Here is a 16,556-nt window from a genome sequence, read left to right as displayed (position 1 = left end):
TATGACTGACTTAATGCCATGTGATACTGCTTATTTTAGTGTTACAGCACAGATTTCACAATTCCGGTGACCACAGAGTCTATTTTAACAGGGCCTAACTCACCCTCTTTCATACAGGTGATGAAAAAAGCACATTCAACATGAAACCCATGGCCCCCAGATCTAACTACAGAAAACATAAAGCCTGGTTTCAGCTTATAAATAAAGTTCTATTCATAAGTTACACACTGTACGTACATAATCTAGTCTCACAGGCTAAAAGACCTGAAGCATTGAACAGAGAAGCCTACCAGAAGACCTGACAGATGAGCCAACCCAATGAACTTTTTCAGCATCAACAGTGAAACACATATCAGAGCACACAAATGGAAACTAAGAGCAACTGCATTTAAAATTGATAACGGGAGGGAGTTCTTTGCGCAAAGGGGTGTTGGGACTCATGAACAAGCTAGTTTTCAATGGCCATAACATTGGTTTACTCTATTTCAAAGCTAATGAGCTAGCTGGGCCCCACAGCTTCACCTCTTTTGAAAGCTTTCTTAAGACCAGCTCCAGTAGGATGTTGCAAGTCTGTTTTCTGCATGTTTCACCTTATTTCCAAAGAGATGGCAGAAACATATCTCTTCCGAGTGACCGCAAGGAAGACCGACGATGGGCTGGTGAAGTTGCTTATAAGGAAATCCCCAAGAAAACCGTGTAGGAGTTTTGCAAAGTGTTTACAAAAACGAGACTAAATGTTTTGGAAGATTGCGCTTACTGTCTTCCTTTCCAAAAATATGATCAGCCCTTGGCTATTTTAAATGTTTTTTTTTGCCCTCTGCATTGTTTTATCGGCCTTTTTTAATGCCACTGAACTACAGTATATGTGCAGGATGAACTCCCAAAGGAAGGAACAGGTTTGTTTTCATTGCGTTTCACCCTGCTTCCAAAGTGATGGAGGAAATCTATCTATCTCAGTGGGATGGCTGCAAGGAAGGTTTGTGTTGGACTTTATTTTTAGCAACACGGAAATATCAGGAAAATTAAATGCAAGACAGAGCTGTTATTATAACAGAACACATTTTGCTGGTGACAATGTCTTACAGTGAAAGAAAATGCTTGAATAACTTTCTACAGCCTTCACAAAACACCTACATACCTAGGAATTTTTTAAGGTGGTCTGATAGTGAAACAGTATTATTTAATAAGCTGCTGGTGATTTCTTAAGCTTTTGGATACAGAGCTACTGAAAAATATATTATAGAGCTTTATATATTAATGCTAACCTCTTCATTTAGATTAAGTCAAGAAGTAAATGAAGCAGTTTTTATATGCTATGAACACCTTTAGAAAGGGGTGCAGTTATACTGCAGTCCTACAAGTGACTTCACTTGAGAAAGAAGATAAGTGAAGCTTCCATTTACAATTTCAGTGCGTCCGCTCCAGGTAAATGTCAACTGTATAATACAGAGTACATTAATACATATAAGAGAATGGAGAAGTTAATGCAAATATTTAATGTTTTGTAACCGTGTATCCCTTAAAACTTTCCCATCTAGGGAGAACAGGGAAAAGGCTTCTTTGTATCATACAATAATGACTTGAGATCCATAATTGCAAATAACCAAAAATTAGCTTCCTTTCAATACAGTATACTTACAAACTGTATTAAAAAGTCTTTTCAGCTAACATGCATGGGAAGGAAACAATAAAAAATGGTTGTATTATATGATACTTTTACATTGTGTAAAACTTCTGGTGGTGCCACTGGCTAACGCTTATTCCTGCTGCAGAAACGTGTAAAAGGAAATGGTATTGCGCGCACAGTACCTAACACATTAACCACTAGCTTTTAGTAAGAAGCAGTATTGGCAAGGGCTGGCCAAAAAACAACAAGCAAGCTCTCGAATCACCAATGTGTTTTATAGTTAAGATGACATGATAATCTTAGACTTATCACATTCAAAAAGACTGGTAGGTCATGGCTAACACTGTCACGATAAACAAAAATGTGAACAAGGCCAATTAAAAAAAAAATTACACAAAAATCCAACATGTATTACTTGCAAATTTTAGCTAAACTGAGTACTGAATGAAATACAGGTAGTGGACAACAAACCACGGACACACTGGCTACGTGAAGGGCATGGACTTCCACACAAGGGGGAGCTCAGCCCAGAATGCTTAGGGTTACATACAGAAATCCTCAACAGTCCTAATGGGTGCCCACACTTATGGCTAGAATCGCTCCAAGGGGAGAGGCCTTAGTGACTTTGAAAGAGGTGTGCTTGTTGGGAGTCATCTGGCACAACATTGACACTCAGCTCATCTTGGAGAGGATTCACCAGCAGCAATGTGTATGGTGGTAACAGCATGGCACAGAGCGGAAAGACATCAGCAGCTATAGGGAACAGGGGGCAGAAACATCCAGGATCGTGACGTCCATACATTAATTCAAAGTGCAAGGCAAAACAGGCAACTAATTGCAGATCACTTGACTGAAAATTTCAACCTGGGGCATGGGTAGCCAGTTTAATCAAGAACTGGACGGCTGAGAACTCCAGAGAGTGGGGTACCACAGCTGGGTTGCAGTAATCAAACCGCTCATTAACCTGTCAATGAACATTTGCCACCGGTGCAAAGAGCACACCCAATGGACTACTGAGCAGTGGAGAAATGCGAAATGGTAGGATGAATCAACCCTCAGCATGTTCTCAACAAACAAATAATAATAATAATTAATAATTGCTTACACTTATATAGCGCTTTTCTGGACACTCCACTCAAAGCGCTTTACAGGTCATGGGGACTCCCCTCCACCACCACCAATGTGCAGCATCCACCTGGATGATGCGACGGCAGCCTTAGTGCGCCAGAACGCTCACCACACACCAGCTATCAGTGGGCAGGAGAGCAGAATAATGGAGTAATGGAGCCAATTCATAGATGGGGATTATTAATTGGCCAGGACACTGGGGTTACACCCCTACTCTTTGCAGAATGATATGGCTGCTGGCAAATGCACATGTACAGTAGCACCACCCTTAAGAACTCTACAGCACTGAGTGCTTGGTTCCAAACAGTAAAGGGTTCTGCTGTTTCTGTGATGTTGTGGGGAGCACTTTCCTGGCATGGTTTGGTGGCACTCTTTTCCACAGAAGGCAAGGTCAATGCTAAATCGCTACATAAAGATACTGAGTGATCATCTTCCCTCCGTGCTGCTGTCTGCCTTTATTGACAAGAGGAGCATCTCGCCAGATGACAATGCCACAGCCTTCTCAGTCACCAGATCTGAGCCCAGTCATTCCAGAACATCCCATAAATAATCAACGCTTGAGAAAGCCTTTTCCACCACCAGGGCTGAGGTGACTTTCTTGTGTAAGAACCGTGCCAAATCCTTCCTGCAGAATTCCAAACTCTGTGCCACAATGCACAGTGATAGCAACGGCCATTTGTAGTAGTCCAGTGCCCATCAGTGACTTTATATTGGCGTTTCCATTATTATGTCCACTACCTGCAAGGAAACCTTATTTTCTAAACAAACAAACGCTCTATTTTATTTTGCTGGTGAAGAGCTGGAACTTGAACTTGGCAGGTTGCTGAAAGCAAAGTGTCACCTGAAATAGAAGTTTCTTCTAATTGTTACAAAAGTGCTTGAGAGGCTCAATTTATATTTAAAAGGAGTAGACTGAAAAAAAACACAAAAGAATACAGCAACATATGTCCCGTGCCTGTTCTGTTCAAACCTGGAACACTGTTACTTTGCTCTTCCACTTTTTATTTTTAACAGAGGAACTGCACATTTGTAACTACAATGGTCCAAAAAATGTTTATTGTTTACATCATGCTAACAAGAAATAGCAAACTGATGATGCATATCAAGTTAAATTTGTCATATACTCCCCTAAAATTTAATTTGCAGCCAAACAAGAAAAAGCCCTTTGGTCCACCGAGACATCTGCTCTTTAAAAGATCCTTTAAACCACACAGCAAAAGTGCTATTTTAAAAGTTTACCTGTGCCACATCAAAGCTGTGAGCTTCAAAGTTCTTCTGCTCAATGTTGACCTGCAAACCAAAGACACATGTATATAATCAAAACAGTGAAGAAGAGACACTTGAGTACATCTTCACAGATGAGACAAAAGCCCTTCGCAATCAAGAGTGCTGGGGAATACCCCAACACCAAGAGCATGAAGGTCAACTTTTCTGAGCTCAATCAAAACCTAGGCCTCAAACAACACACCACTGTTGGTTAAGACAATTGCTTTAAATCTATTCTGTAAATGAGATTTGCAGTAACCATTCATTCCTAAATTAGAACTGACACTACCTGACTGATCATCAGGAACTTTGATCAGAATATAAACTTTATTTGCAATATGGCACAATGTCTCATACACTATTACTGAAGTTTATTAATAGTAAAGGTTGAATCAACATCTTATTACAAATTGTTACCCCTGACAAAGCAGACTAAAACCACCTTTTCACTTTATGCCTATACATAATTGTGCATTTTGTTAAATTAATTCCTAAAATGTACTGCTTAATATTAAAAGAAAAAGAAATGTAGGACATTTTTTCCTATGCCATATACAGTATTTACCCTGTTCAAACGTTGAAATTAAAGCACAGATCTGCTTCTTTTATTAATCACAAAATTTGAACGGTATTGCAAAAGGAAGCAAAAGTAAATAAAAATCTGATGAAGAGAATAAATAAGGATAAATAAGTCACTAACAGCCAAGAAAAAATCGTAGAAACCCTCATGCTAAGAGTGAAAAGTGACTGAGAAGATATTTCAGAGTTTCAATTAAAAATCTTCATCTCTGAAAAAAACTAAATGCACCCGACATGAAACAAGATGACTCTTGCCCTTACAATCTTCATGAATGCATAAAACCTAAGCAGTCAATTACAACATAAATCAAGATCCTACCACCTTTAACAATGCCAAAGGGCATGGTTCACATTAAGAAACTCTTTGACTCACAAAATGGCTAGGGACATGAAACTCATGACCAATGTAATTTAAATTCTGTAACATTCATATATAAAGAATAATTACAAACAAATATCCATTGTACAGTATGTAACAAGTAACCCCAATGATCTTTATACTGTGTTTAATTACTGCATCACTATTCTAAACTCAGTATGAAGCCAGGTTTCTTCTTGAGCGAGGTGTCCTGAAATTCCTATTGTTACGCAAAAAAATAAATCAGATAGTGAAAAGATAAAGCAACAGACTGGAGTAACACAGGCATTTCTTGTTTTCAAAGAGAGGACTAACTTTTTGCCACTTTTCAAATGACAAAGATATCAGTGGAAAAGACACATTAAAAACAGACAGAGATAAGAAGCTGGGAGTTCTATTATTATCTAGCCAAGAAGTAGGATAAGATTCTCTCTGAGAAGACTTAATAAACAACGGTTGCAGCTGAAAGTCTTCTCTAGCCAGACTTAACATGCTGGTTTTCGATTAATTACATTCGTAGAAACAAGATTCGCATTTATAGTGTGAACACGCCAATAAAACTGTCTGTGGGGCTCTTTTTAAATTCTCACAGTGTCAATATACTTAAAGAATACTCCCTTTAACTTAAAGACATTTATTAACAAAGAAAGAAGAATTATTTTTCCGATGAACACATTCACTATTAACACCGCTATGGTTCTGACTAAGGATATACCTGTACAGTGGAAAATGTTTTAAAAAACAGAAGGAAATTTGTGCAAAGTCTGCCTGTAAACAGTAGCACAATTCAATACGCACGTAAATTTTAAAAAAACTAAAACAATTTAGTACATTGGTTAATGGAAATATAACTTCACAAATGGAATCCAAATGCAATTACAAATTTCACTTTGATTAAGTACCAATCCAAATGCGGGAAACATTTTTTTCATTTGTAAACCATTTTATGTAACTATCTCCAAACTCTGTTATAGATTGCCTCTGCCCAGTCTGCCAAAGACAACTAGAGCATACAGATTAGTCTCTGTAAAGATTCCTTATCAAGATTTATTATCCATCAAGACCTTTTCCTATAAAGCCCTTAAAGCAGATGTACAATCATGGCAGTTAAAAAACAGTCAGTTTGGAATAATTGATAAAATAAGCAATAACCTACATCACCTTTTTTTTTAAATTATTGTAACAAACTGGGCATTTTAGAACTAACGCAAATGAATGTGGGGCTCATTATAGTAACAGGCTACAAAGACATCTGGAAATGGTTGTGCCTGTTGTTCTGCCATCAAAGCTACATAATGGGGCTTTGGCACAAGAGAAGACCTGAGGATCAAAAAGCCAAAGCGTTTAAGCAAAGTGAAGACAGCATGGAACCAAAATAAAATAGTAAAGATAGAAACACCATCCTGTGTCTACTGTATATCAAGGTCATATACTTTTACTCATTGGAACTGTTTTTTTAATTGTGCTTACCTGTTTCTGTTTGTGATACGTCCTCCACATCTCACTGTAGATACAGTGAAGAAACCCGCTTACATTGGCATATATCTGACGCTGAGGATATTAAGCACCGGCAGTCAATAGCTTCAAATTACTAACAACGGTGCTGCAGTACTCCCTGGAATCATAGGCTCAATCCCAGGCTGGGATCCTTTCTGGTGGAGTTTGCATGTTCGCACTATGTTCACACAGGTTTTCACTAGGTTCTCCTTTCCATCTGTCCACCAAAGCGATGGTGGTTAGATGAACTGGCACCTCTAAAATAATCCATGCTCTGCAACGCACTGTTTTTATTTGTTAATGAGTGGACGCATGGATGGAGATACAGTGCAACATTTACTGAAGTTAATTACAGGTTTTGCCCACTCCTGTCAAAGCAAGGTTAATACCTATAAAGTACTGCTCTTACAAATGTTGACAGATCCATCAAATTTATTTCCAACATATTAGACTTAGTCTACTGAATTTAGGCCATTCCTGAAGTCCAACACTACTAATTTAACATCCAAACAAATATTCAATAGCTTTCCAGGGAATCTCTACAAATAATCACCTTAGATAAACATTCAAAGTAGGCTAACTTAGAAAAATGATACAGTTACCACAGTGCATTACTGCCGAGGAGCTGTTTCTCTGTACCTGTTACTTTTCTGCCAAGCATACAAAGTTGTGAGCCTCCTAAATCTGGTGTCAGTGTTACAATACAACTGAACACACAAATGCATGGGCAACTGGGACAGCTGCTGACCTCTAAGATTTAATGTCCGTGACTTGGCTCGGATTGCGCCGTATGAAATGTAGCTTCCCATTTAATCCCGGACAGTAAACTTTGTTTTTCGTCTTGTGTTTTCTCGTGTGTAGTGTTCCGTAAAGGCTGTTTTTTTGTTTTGCTTCACTTGCTTGTTTTTGAGAACTACAGTGTGTAGGGTCTGAGATCATGATTTTCCTACAACTGACTTTTCTGCTGGCATCCAGTCAGAATTCTCTAATCAAATTAAACACGAGGAGGAATCCCACAGAAAAACAAAGAAACAGTTTATAATACGCGAACATGCCCTCCCTTTCCAAAACAGAGGGAACATGCACAGTACTTACTGCAACTTAGCACAGCTGCTAAAAAGCCAGGAAGGTCTTCCAAGTGTTTATTTTGCTCTCTTGCAAGATGTGATGTGCATTTCCCTCAGTGTAATTCTCCTTTCCCCAGAACTAGACTGATCGAGCACAGCCTCCCCCAGCTTCTCCACTTTCTCTGCTAGAGCACCAAACTGTTTCTTCTTTTTATTTTTGGAATGCTTTTTTTTTAACCAAAACATTCCACACCACCAACAGGCTGTCCTTGAAATCCTGGTTAAAAACCCTGGTTCAAGGATGAGAATAACAAGACAGCAGATAACAAACATATCTGCTTCCAGTCAGAGGTTTTCCCAATTTATGCCTCACTGCTTTTTAATGCTACCTGCAGGTTTTCTTTCAATTGCTGAAATATTTGAATCTTTTTGATCGTTCACTGGATGATTGGTCGTTGCTACACAGAAAACCTAAATTGCCAAAGCCACAAACAAGGTAGCAAGCAACTGTTTCCAAAGAGTGGGAGAGAAATAGAATGACATTTTCTAACAGCAAATGATTCACACTGACTACTCCACTCAGATCCTTGTGAGAAGAAACTTAACTTTTAGTTTTGTGTTAGAATCGCAAGATGTAACACCAAATAAAAACCTCACAGATGGATTTAACCCATGTCGTGTTGAAAACGAAAAAACGCTGACCAGGAGTACTTAAAATTGGTTCTCTGCAGGTGCAAAGCGGTGTTCATTTTTACATTAAGGATTCATCCGTTACTCATGTCGCTGACAGCATGAATGCAGGCAGTCACAACACCACGTAATCATCAGCACTGAAGGTAGCAATATGGCCCCTGCATATCATCCCTTCACACCTTGGCCATATAAAAATAGGCCAGGCAATTTCAGTAGAGACAGCCTGCAGTAATAACCTATAGTTCAGCATTTTAATGCAGTGCAATGTATTTAAGTTGCACTTCCCATGAGCAGATATGTTTTCCCGCTGTGAACAGTATAATTCACCTAAATTAATCCCATATTTATCAAACCGTAGAGGTATTAAACTGAAGACAAGCTCTCCTTTACTACAGGGATTTAGGCACTACTATGCTACCGAACGCTGACTGTATCAACCATGTTAGCTACAAGGCAAGAAAGCTATACACTTTAAAACCAGGTGACACACACTTGTAACCTAGTACAGTGGAGGCGGATATTTAATGCAAACACAGGGCATTTTCACTGCTAGTCTGCACATAAATGAGCAGTGGTGGATACGTAAGTCTTCCTTGAACGCTACACTACGTTTCTTGTTGAAGTGGATCATCATTAAAATCTGCAGCAGAACAAAAAAAACAAAAGAGTAAAGGGTTCATTTCACGAAGTTAATGAAATTAGGTGACGCATTCATAAAACAACGATAAAAGTATAAAACAGTACTATTACGGGCCATGAGCAGGTTAGGCAATGCTGCTCTCAAACAGAAAGCTGTGGGGCCAGCCTCAGTTTGTGTGGGTCTTCGTGTTTCTCACTTCAGCGTGACTCTAAACATTAGTCCACAAAAAGCTAAGCAATGCAGATCTTACAGCTGTCACCAACCTACGGAAGGAAAAAGAACTCAAAAGTTTCAGTGCTGCGTAGAGACTGTGCAGATTCATTGTGACTGTCCATCCCACGCCAAAATGAAAAAAAAAACTGTAAATTTTCCTTTTTTGAGTTAAAGTTCAGTTTTAAAACTAGAAAATGAAATTCAACTGCATTCTATCAGTTTGTTGGTAGCAGTTTCACCAGAAAGGATCATTTGGCGACATGTATACATATGTAGTGATTCAACTTTAAGGGCTCCATTTTATTTTGTTTTGTACAATTCAGTAAATCCGAACTTATTTTACATTTAAAAAAAAGTTTGGAAAAAAAAACATGTACAGCTACAGTACTTGTTACCTGATATCACTGCATAAAAGAAGAAAATTATTTTTAATTCCTGCTCTATCTCCTCTGAGGAAACGAATAAAATAGGATTTTTTATATCTCTACCACATTAACCAATCAATGCATCCGCTTTCAGAAAATGTAATAAAACTCTTCCTCTATAAATGCAGTGGAAACACGTAAAAGCAGAACTTCCTCGACATTAGTATATATGTGGTTTAGGTTTTTTATAGTTAACCTAATTTTTCACTGCCTTTCAAAGAACTCAAAAGAGGCACAGGCAACTGTCAGCATAACTATAGATTGTCTCCAGCTACAACAAACTTATTTTGCTTTAAGTACATAACACATTGATTCCAAATCCCAATGCCCAGTGAAGCTCAATTGCTGTGTTTAATAAGTGTTCTCAGTCATCCAGTGCTAAAATGGATTCAAATACTCCCCCACAAAAAGAAAAGTTTAACATAGGAGATGACAGGAAAGAGTCGTTAAGAGTTCACACAGCCTTCCACCACCTCCAATATGACACAGAGTGACACACTAAGTCTTTAAAAAATGACAGTAAAAGCCGCGATACTTTTCATGGTGTTCACATTAAAGCCCCATCTGGAAACGAGACAAGTTAAAAAAGTACAAAAATCGAACAGCCACTGTTAGATGCAAACAAAATACATAACATTTCTAAACCTTAGCACTGTGGCTGTAACCTTAGCACTAGTTCATGCTGTAATCATTCTTGAATAAGATTAATTTATTACACAAAGCAAGCATTTAAAAGTGCTAAATAAGCAAAATAGCCTCATTTATTGTTATTCTCAAATTTGATTTCTCATATTTTTAGCTTTTTTTATATGCCGATTGTCTATAAGGGGGGTTTTCTCTGGTTTTCAGGACTTGATTTTCTCAAGGCAAAGTGATATGTCCAGGCTTTGCTAATTCTGGAGTGATTCCCATGCAGTGAACACAAAGCAAAACTGTTTGGATGATGACAGCCCAATGTCTCTGTTCTTCAAACAGGAGGCACACCACAGCGCGACTTATTGTTTCAGGCAGTAAACTAGTTCACATGTGCTGTTCCGCTCAGACTTGGCAAAGTAATTCTGCAAAGAGATAACCATCTCTGAAACCAGCATCATTCTGTGCTACAAACCGCACTTTCTCCATCTGCACTAAGAAGTTGGACACCTGTCAAACAGTGTCACAAAGCTTTAAACTCTGCCTCAGCTGCTCCAGGAGGAATGACAAGAAGGGTAAATTTGAAGCTGCTGCCCCAGAAACATTTTAGGATGACATTTAAACTTGCCAGATTGCAACAAATGCAGCACGTCAAAAGGTGTATGCTGCAAAACCACATAAACAATTTCCTGTAAATCTACTGAAAAAGGAAGAGGAAAGGCAGCATTTTTTTTTAAACTCGTGTCAGGACAAAGACAGAAAAAACAGTATATTGTGCTCATTTGTGGATTTTCTTAATTGATTTACACATGAACTGCTCAATCAGGCATCTTTTAAGAAGGTAAAAGCACTAATCTTTATCACTTGGACAGAAAAGATCTTGTTTGCCATTTGATTTCTGTGCCATTTGAAAGATACATATCTGTGGTATCATATTATGAAATGTTTATCATGAGTACAAAAGCTGATTTGTTTCAAAATGAGTCTAATAACCGTGGACACTGGAGGATTTTCTATGTTCACTATGCTTTAGAGCAGAAGGCGGAGAGAAGGGATCTCATCTGACAGAAGGAGACCAGTAGGGTCCAGTGTTCTCCACTGCTTGTCAAAGACATTATAGGATTTTACCTCAGACAGAAGTTGACCCATCACAGCTACTTGTGTAGCTGCCTTTTCTACCCCGACTGCCTGTGTCTATTGATAGTGGAATCTATTAATCCTACTATCAAATATCTAAAAATATAGTAATTAACAAACCTACATTAATAGTCATCCTGAAGCGAGTAATGCAGAACAAAGATTCTTTTGGTTTGAATTAAGATATGAATCGATTGCTTAGTTATAAAGGGCTATGTGTTTATTAAAGCCTAAATAATAAAATGGTAAAAGAACATGTACTGTCTAGATAATAAGGCTCCCCTTCTGTAACCACAGAACATTTGTTTCCCTAGTGAAGCATCTAAAACCACAGATTCAATGACAAGACACAGCAGTTTCTTTGAAACATTATCCATTCAAATTCAGAAACACACTCATATATATATATATCCATTTTTCAAAAGCAACAGTGACTGTATTATTTATGGATGCTCAAGTAAAAACAATAAGAAACAAGGAGTAATTCCACAGAATGATAAAAATAAAGTTAATGCACAGTTATGTTCGTAAAAAAAACCTGCATTTCACTGGTAGTGAATAACAGCCCAAATCACACCTGGCTTGTCTACACAGAAACTGAGAACATCACACCCATTTGTAAAACACAACTGCGCTCAACTGAGTCACAGGCAAGGCAGCATGTAACAATTAACCACAAAGTGCTCTCCCCAATCACAGATATCACAATTGTCATGAAGGAAATGATGCACAAGTCACTGAGATCACTACATCATGTACATGTGCTCTTAACAAGATCGAGGGCTGTGCTCATTTCCAGCAACGTCTCAATGGTTCCCTGTGTTCACAAATTACTACTTCATTTAACTAGAAACAAATTCCCTTGAAAAAAGGTGGCGTGCTTTTTTCAGTTTTTTTGGTCTTAGAACAAGCAATGTATGCTTTTCTAACAACTAAAGCAGTTGAAATTAGCTTTCACCCGAGACCTCTTCTTAACAGATAAGGTCTTTGGCTAAGATGTCAATTTACAGTGGTGAATGGCAGATTCTTTTGTGTGACGAGAGCTATGCTAAAATGTTTAAGAGAGTGCCCTTTCTTAGTGATCTATATCATAATACCTTTTATGAGTGTACAACAAAGCACTGTGATGTATAACCGAATACTTAAATAAATCTGCTAGAATTGTGAGAAAAACAGTATTTAATTCCATGTTCTGGAAATTTGTAACAAATGAAGCCACTATCCCTTAAAAGCATAGAAGCCACCAATTGTGTTGATAATTGCCACAAGACATAGAGAACCTTTACAATAAAAGCAGCCTACCTTATCTCAAGTCCACACACTCTGCTACTGAGCTGCAGCCTTGGGTCAAAGCATCAGCTTGTGACATTATCAAGAGCACCGTCATGCCGAGTTAAGACACAAAAATAAAAAGAGGTTCTTCTTAGTCATTTTTATCCAGAAACCCATGAACAAAACTGAATATTACATGAAGTCAAAAAGAACTGAAATCAAGGTACTGAGCAGTCTCTTGGAACCCTTCACAAGAATAAACCTAAGAAGACACAAAACACACAGGGCGCTGGCAAGACTGCGGTGGTTTCCTTCACAACTTCTCAGCCTCACCAGAACAATGTTAACCTAACCTAATCGCAGCGAAAAGCTGAGTGTAATTTCCTTTTTGCACTGCTTATACATTTTCTTAAAGCAATGAGTGAACAAGGAAACTGTTCACCACATCCTCAGACAAGCACCAGCACAGCAGAGCCTTAGGCAAAAAGCCTCCTGCAAATTAAACAAGACCCCATAGCTATATCTTACGCACCATCTGCAATGTGCGCTCAAAATACATAGGAGCAAGAGATGTATGGGGGAATGTACTAAATAAGAAAGCTGCTTGTGTGAAAACTGATTCTCACCGTCACTCAACAGTTTCCTCCTCGGTGCCAATGAAAAGGCACTAAATAACAAAACTGCCCATCTTTACTGGACAATTGGAAACACCAAAACCACACTGTATGAACTGAACTGACTGAAATCACAGCACCGCTCTTCTGATAAAATGGCAGTGCTTTGTGCTTCCTGGGACCACCCCTCTCGTTCCTGTTTATGTAGATCGATTCTCCATTTATTCAGAGAAGGCCAAAAACATTCTGATTGATCTACTTCTAGATAAATTCAAGCTCACTTTGGATAAACTCCCAGTTAACAGGACACGGACACTAGCCTATTCTGAGGGAGACTGCAACCCAAGAAAAGCTGAATGACATTCCTAAAAGTTTACGGCACACAATGTTAAGGCTACAAATGTTTTAAGCTCACATTTAGGACACAGAACCAAAAATGTCCTTCTTGACAATGAGGGCCAGAGACACTCAAAATGTTGAACAAACTGTGTTAACAGTAGCCTCAAGTTGTCAATCAGACTCTCAGGAATAACCACGGAGGTTATTTCAAAGAACAATACGTGCAGCATTAATTGTTATACTGCATAATTTGGTCTACAATCCACGACAGAAAAATACATTTAAAATATTTGAAAATGAAAAGACGGTCATGATACTGCAGCCTGAGAAAAAGATTTACACTGACAAAGGGGGAGGAAATGCTCCAAAGAATTGTGTAATGGGAAATCAAGATGGGAATTCAAGAACATGCTTTTAATATAAAGGTCATGCACTGACAAATCTCATGACAATGACAGTCCCCCCCATATTCTAATTACTGGCCCATATGCGCCCTGCTTCAATTTGTGTGAACTAAGACATCCTTTTCCTCCTCTGGAATTTCCTCAGCTCCGACATCTCATTCTGACTGTGTTGTTTCTTTGTCCCTTTTTCACATGAGGACACAAACCGCACAAGCACACATGCCAGAGCACAGTAAGGTCATGGGATAAACGCAGGAGAGCTTGGAGACTAGAGACCAAGCTGAATTAACTGTTAGCTGGTAAAAAACAAAAAAAAAAACAAGGCAGCAGAGGACATTTTTTTTTTAAGTTTTAAAACAGTTTATATGTGAGGTCTTGAAGAACATACTGTATGTGTTGAGGAAAAATAATATCAGATTTTTTCATTGCTTAGCTGCACTAGTTTCAATAGAAAGATAAACCCTTCTTGAAATTGCATGCAAAGCCAAAAACTAAGTTCCATGGTAATTTACGCAAGTACTTTGCCATCGGATAAGATAAGGTTAGAAAGCTTCTTATGCTCTGAGAAAATAGAACATTATAAAGTGAATGGGCAAATATAACAATTCATTTATTAATATAATCAATCCATAGACGTACCATATTTCAATGTGCAAGTGCTCAAGTATTATTCAAGGAGAAACTTGCAAAAAGCTCAGGGTTGGTGGTAAATCATTTTAGACTATATACTCCAAAAATCTCTATTAATGTGAGTGGGTGAAACAGGTAAATTATTTTTCATGACCCTGCATTTGCTCTAAAATCCAGATTTACATCCTAGTCATCTCGCTGTGTATAATAAGACTACATGCCTGATGGTAACTAAAAAAAGAATAATAAATGACAAGCAGATTTTTTATGTCAAGCAAGATTTCCACCAAGATGTGCAGATTTTATGACGTTATCAAGAGTAATATTCTTAATTTATGCTGTATACCTTTTAAACAGTCTTTCAGGCTCCCAAGTAGTCTAACCAATAAAATGAGTCATTCTGAGAGCAGTCTAGGCAGTCTAAGTCCAGATATCACCAGTTCAGGTCCAGGCTATGCCACTGCCCAGCTGTGACTGTGATGTCATATCCAACAGCTGACAACTAGCAAAGCACAGCCTGAGCCGAGAGGTCTTAGATGAAGGGTTTATTACCACAGAACTGCAACACCTCTGAATTGCTAGCCACACATCTACTTGCAGTGGAGTCAGTGAAACCTGCTTCACTCCTCCAATCAATGCCAAATTGTTGAAGGCTCTGGGATACTGCCATATAAAATCCCAATGCTACATTAGACAGGGCTCATTTTTATTAAGGAATTACAGTCAGGAAAATTCTTCCTGTCGAGAAAGCTACAGTATTAAAGCCAAGACTAGCTATAGCCTATCTGATCAATTCAAACATAGCTGACAACTCATCATACCCTGGTTTCATTAAACCATCTCACAGAGAATGGGGTCTGGGCTAAACCTCCACTGGAAATGAACAAGGGCAACCAGCCCTTATTATCACTGCCATGTTTCGCCACAGCTCCTGAATCAGCAGTGATTCATCATCTCACTGAGTACCAGGCACCTCCACCTGGGGAAACCTGCCAGGAAAGAAGGAATTCACCTAAAAAATTAAAACCTAAACGAGCACAAACTTCCATATAATTTGAACCGACATGAACCTGGTACAGATTACATTTCCTTAGAATACATATTCTTTAGTGCACACACATTAACCTCTGAACACATCCATTTCAATACCATGTGCGTCAGCAGTTCCAGAGTACATGCATCAGTACCCTGATAACAAATTTGCTCTAAATAATTGCCTAAAACTTTACTGTCATGATTGGCTCATTCAGTAATTTCACAGATAAGCATAAACTCAAAAGAGGTGAATTCAACCTCACTGCAGCAAAGCACTTTTGAATGAACATCATCACAAAATAAAACCTTGACATACTGGGACAGGGACAGTACAGGGACAGCACTGGGTGAAATTAAAAAGGTCAGCCCGAGGGATCTGGGATCCTGAAAGCCACTGAAAAGGTCCACACAATACTTGGTCTTCAAAAAATAAGGAATTTCCTGGGACCACCCCTCTCAATTACTACTGAAGCCAAATGTCTTTCAATTATATTCAGTTTTGTTTTTAAAAAAGCAAGCTTCTGCAAAGGTAGCTTTGGTTTGTTGTCAATATTTGTGTGGGTCTTAGTTAAAAAAATATTTAAAAGTATAAAAAAAACATAGTGGGAAATTCAGAGGATGAATCAGATTGGCTAGGCTACAGTGGCGTGGTTTCCATCAGCTATTAACACTGCAAAGGTTAAGGAGTTAGCACTTGATGCCTGCAGATCACAGGTCATTTCAGTGTTATGTGCTGGGGAGGTCTCAGTTTCCAGGTTTCTCCTGCCAAACCTCTTCATGTACTATTGACAACTGTCTTTCAGATGCAGCCAAACTGGGATTTTCTGATAAACACTAACATCCTCTGTGGATTACAGTATGAAGGTACTGCTAATCCAGTTCTTGACACTGTTTTCAAATGAAAGAAAACAGTATAGAATCATGGTGAATTTGCATTCCAGGTTTCCTTTTTTCTAAACCTTTCATCAGCAAGCTACTTTGATTTGGGCAGATATCAGC

General features: G+C 38.5%; 1 protein-coding gene across 4 annotated transcripts in view; it reads right to left on the bottom strand.

The window, feature by feature from the left end:
• Positions 1–16,556, bottom strand: part of nck1a (NCK adaptor protein 1a) — a 59,925-nt gene that overhangs the window by 29,888 nt on the left and 13,481 nt on the right. The window contains exons 1-2 of one of the 4 annotated variants that reach the window (XM_015361190.2): positions 12,566–12,871; positions 3,995–4,045 (exon numbers count right to left, since the gene is read on the bottom strand). The exons of 1 other annotated variant lie outside the window; for it this stretch is intronic. The gene's annotated coding sequence lies outside the window, so the exon portion shown is untranslated. Of the gene's footprint in view, positions 1–3,994; positions 4,046–6,428; positions 6,634–12,565; positions 12,872–16,556 lie in introns of those variants that run through there. 2 more of the 4 variants (XM_015361191.2, XM_015361189.2) reach the window with 2 other exon arrangements.

The sequence above is a fragment of the Lepisosteus oculatus genome, chromosome 13 (assembly GCF_040954835.1).
Source record: "Lepisosteus oculatus isolate fLepOcu1 chromosome 13, fLepOcu1.hap2, whole genome shotgun sequence".
Lineage (NCBI taxonomy): Eukaryota > Metazoa > Chordata > Actinopteri > Semionotiformes > Lepisosteidae > Lepisosteus > Lepisosteus oculatus.
Note: the sequence above shows the minus strand (reverse complement) of the source record. Positions and strands in the feature narration are given on the sequence as shown.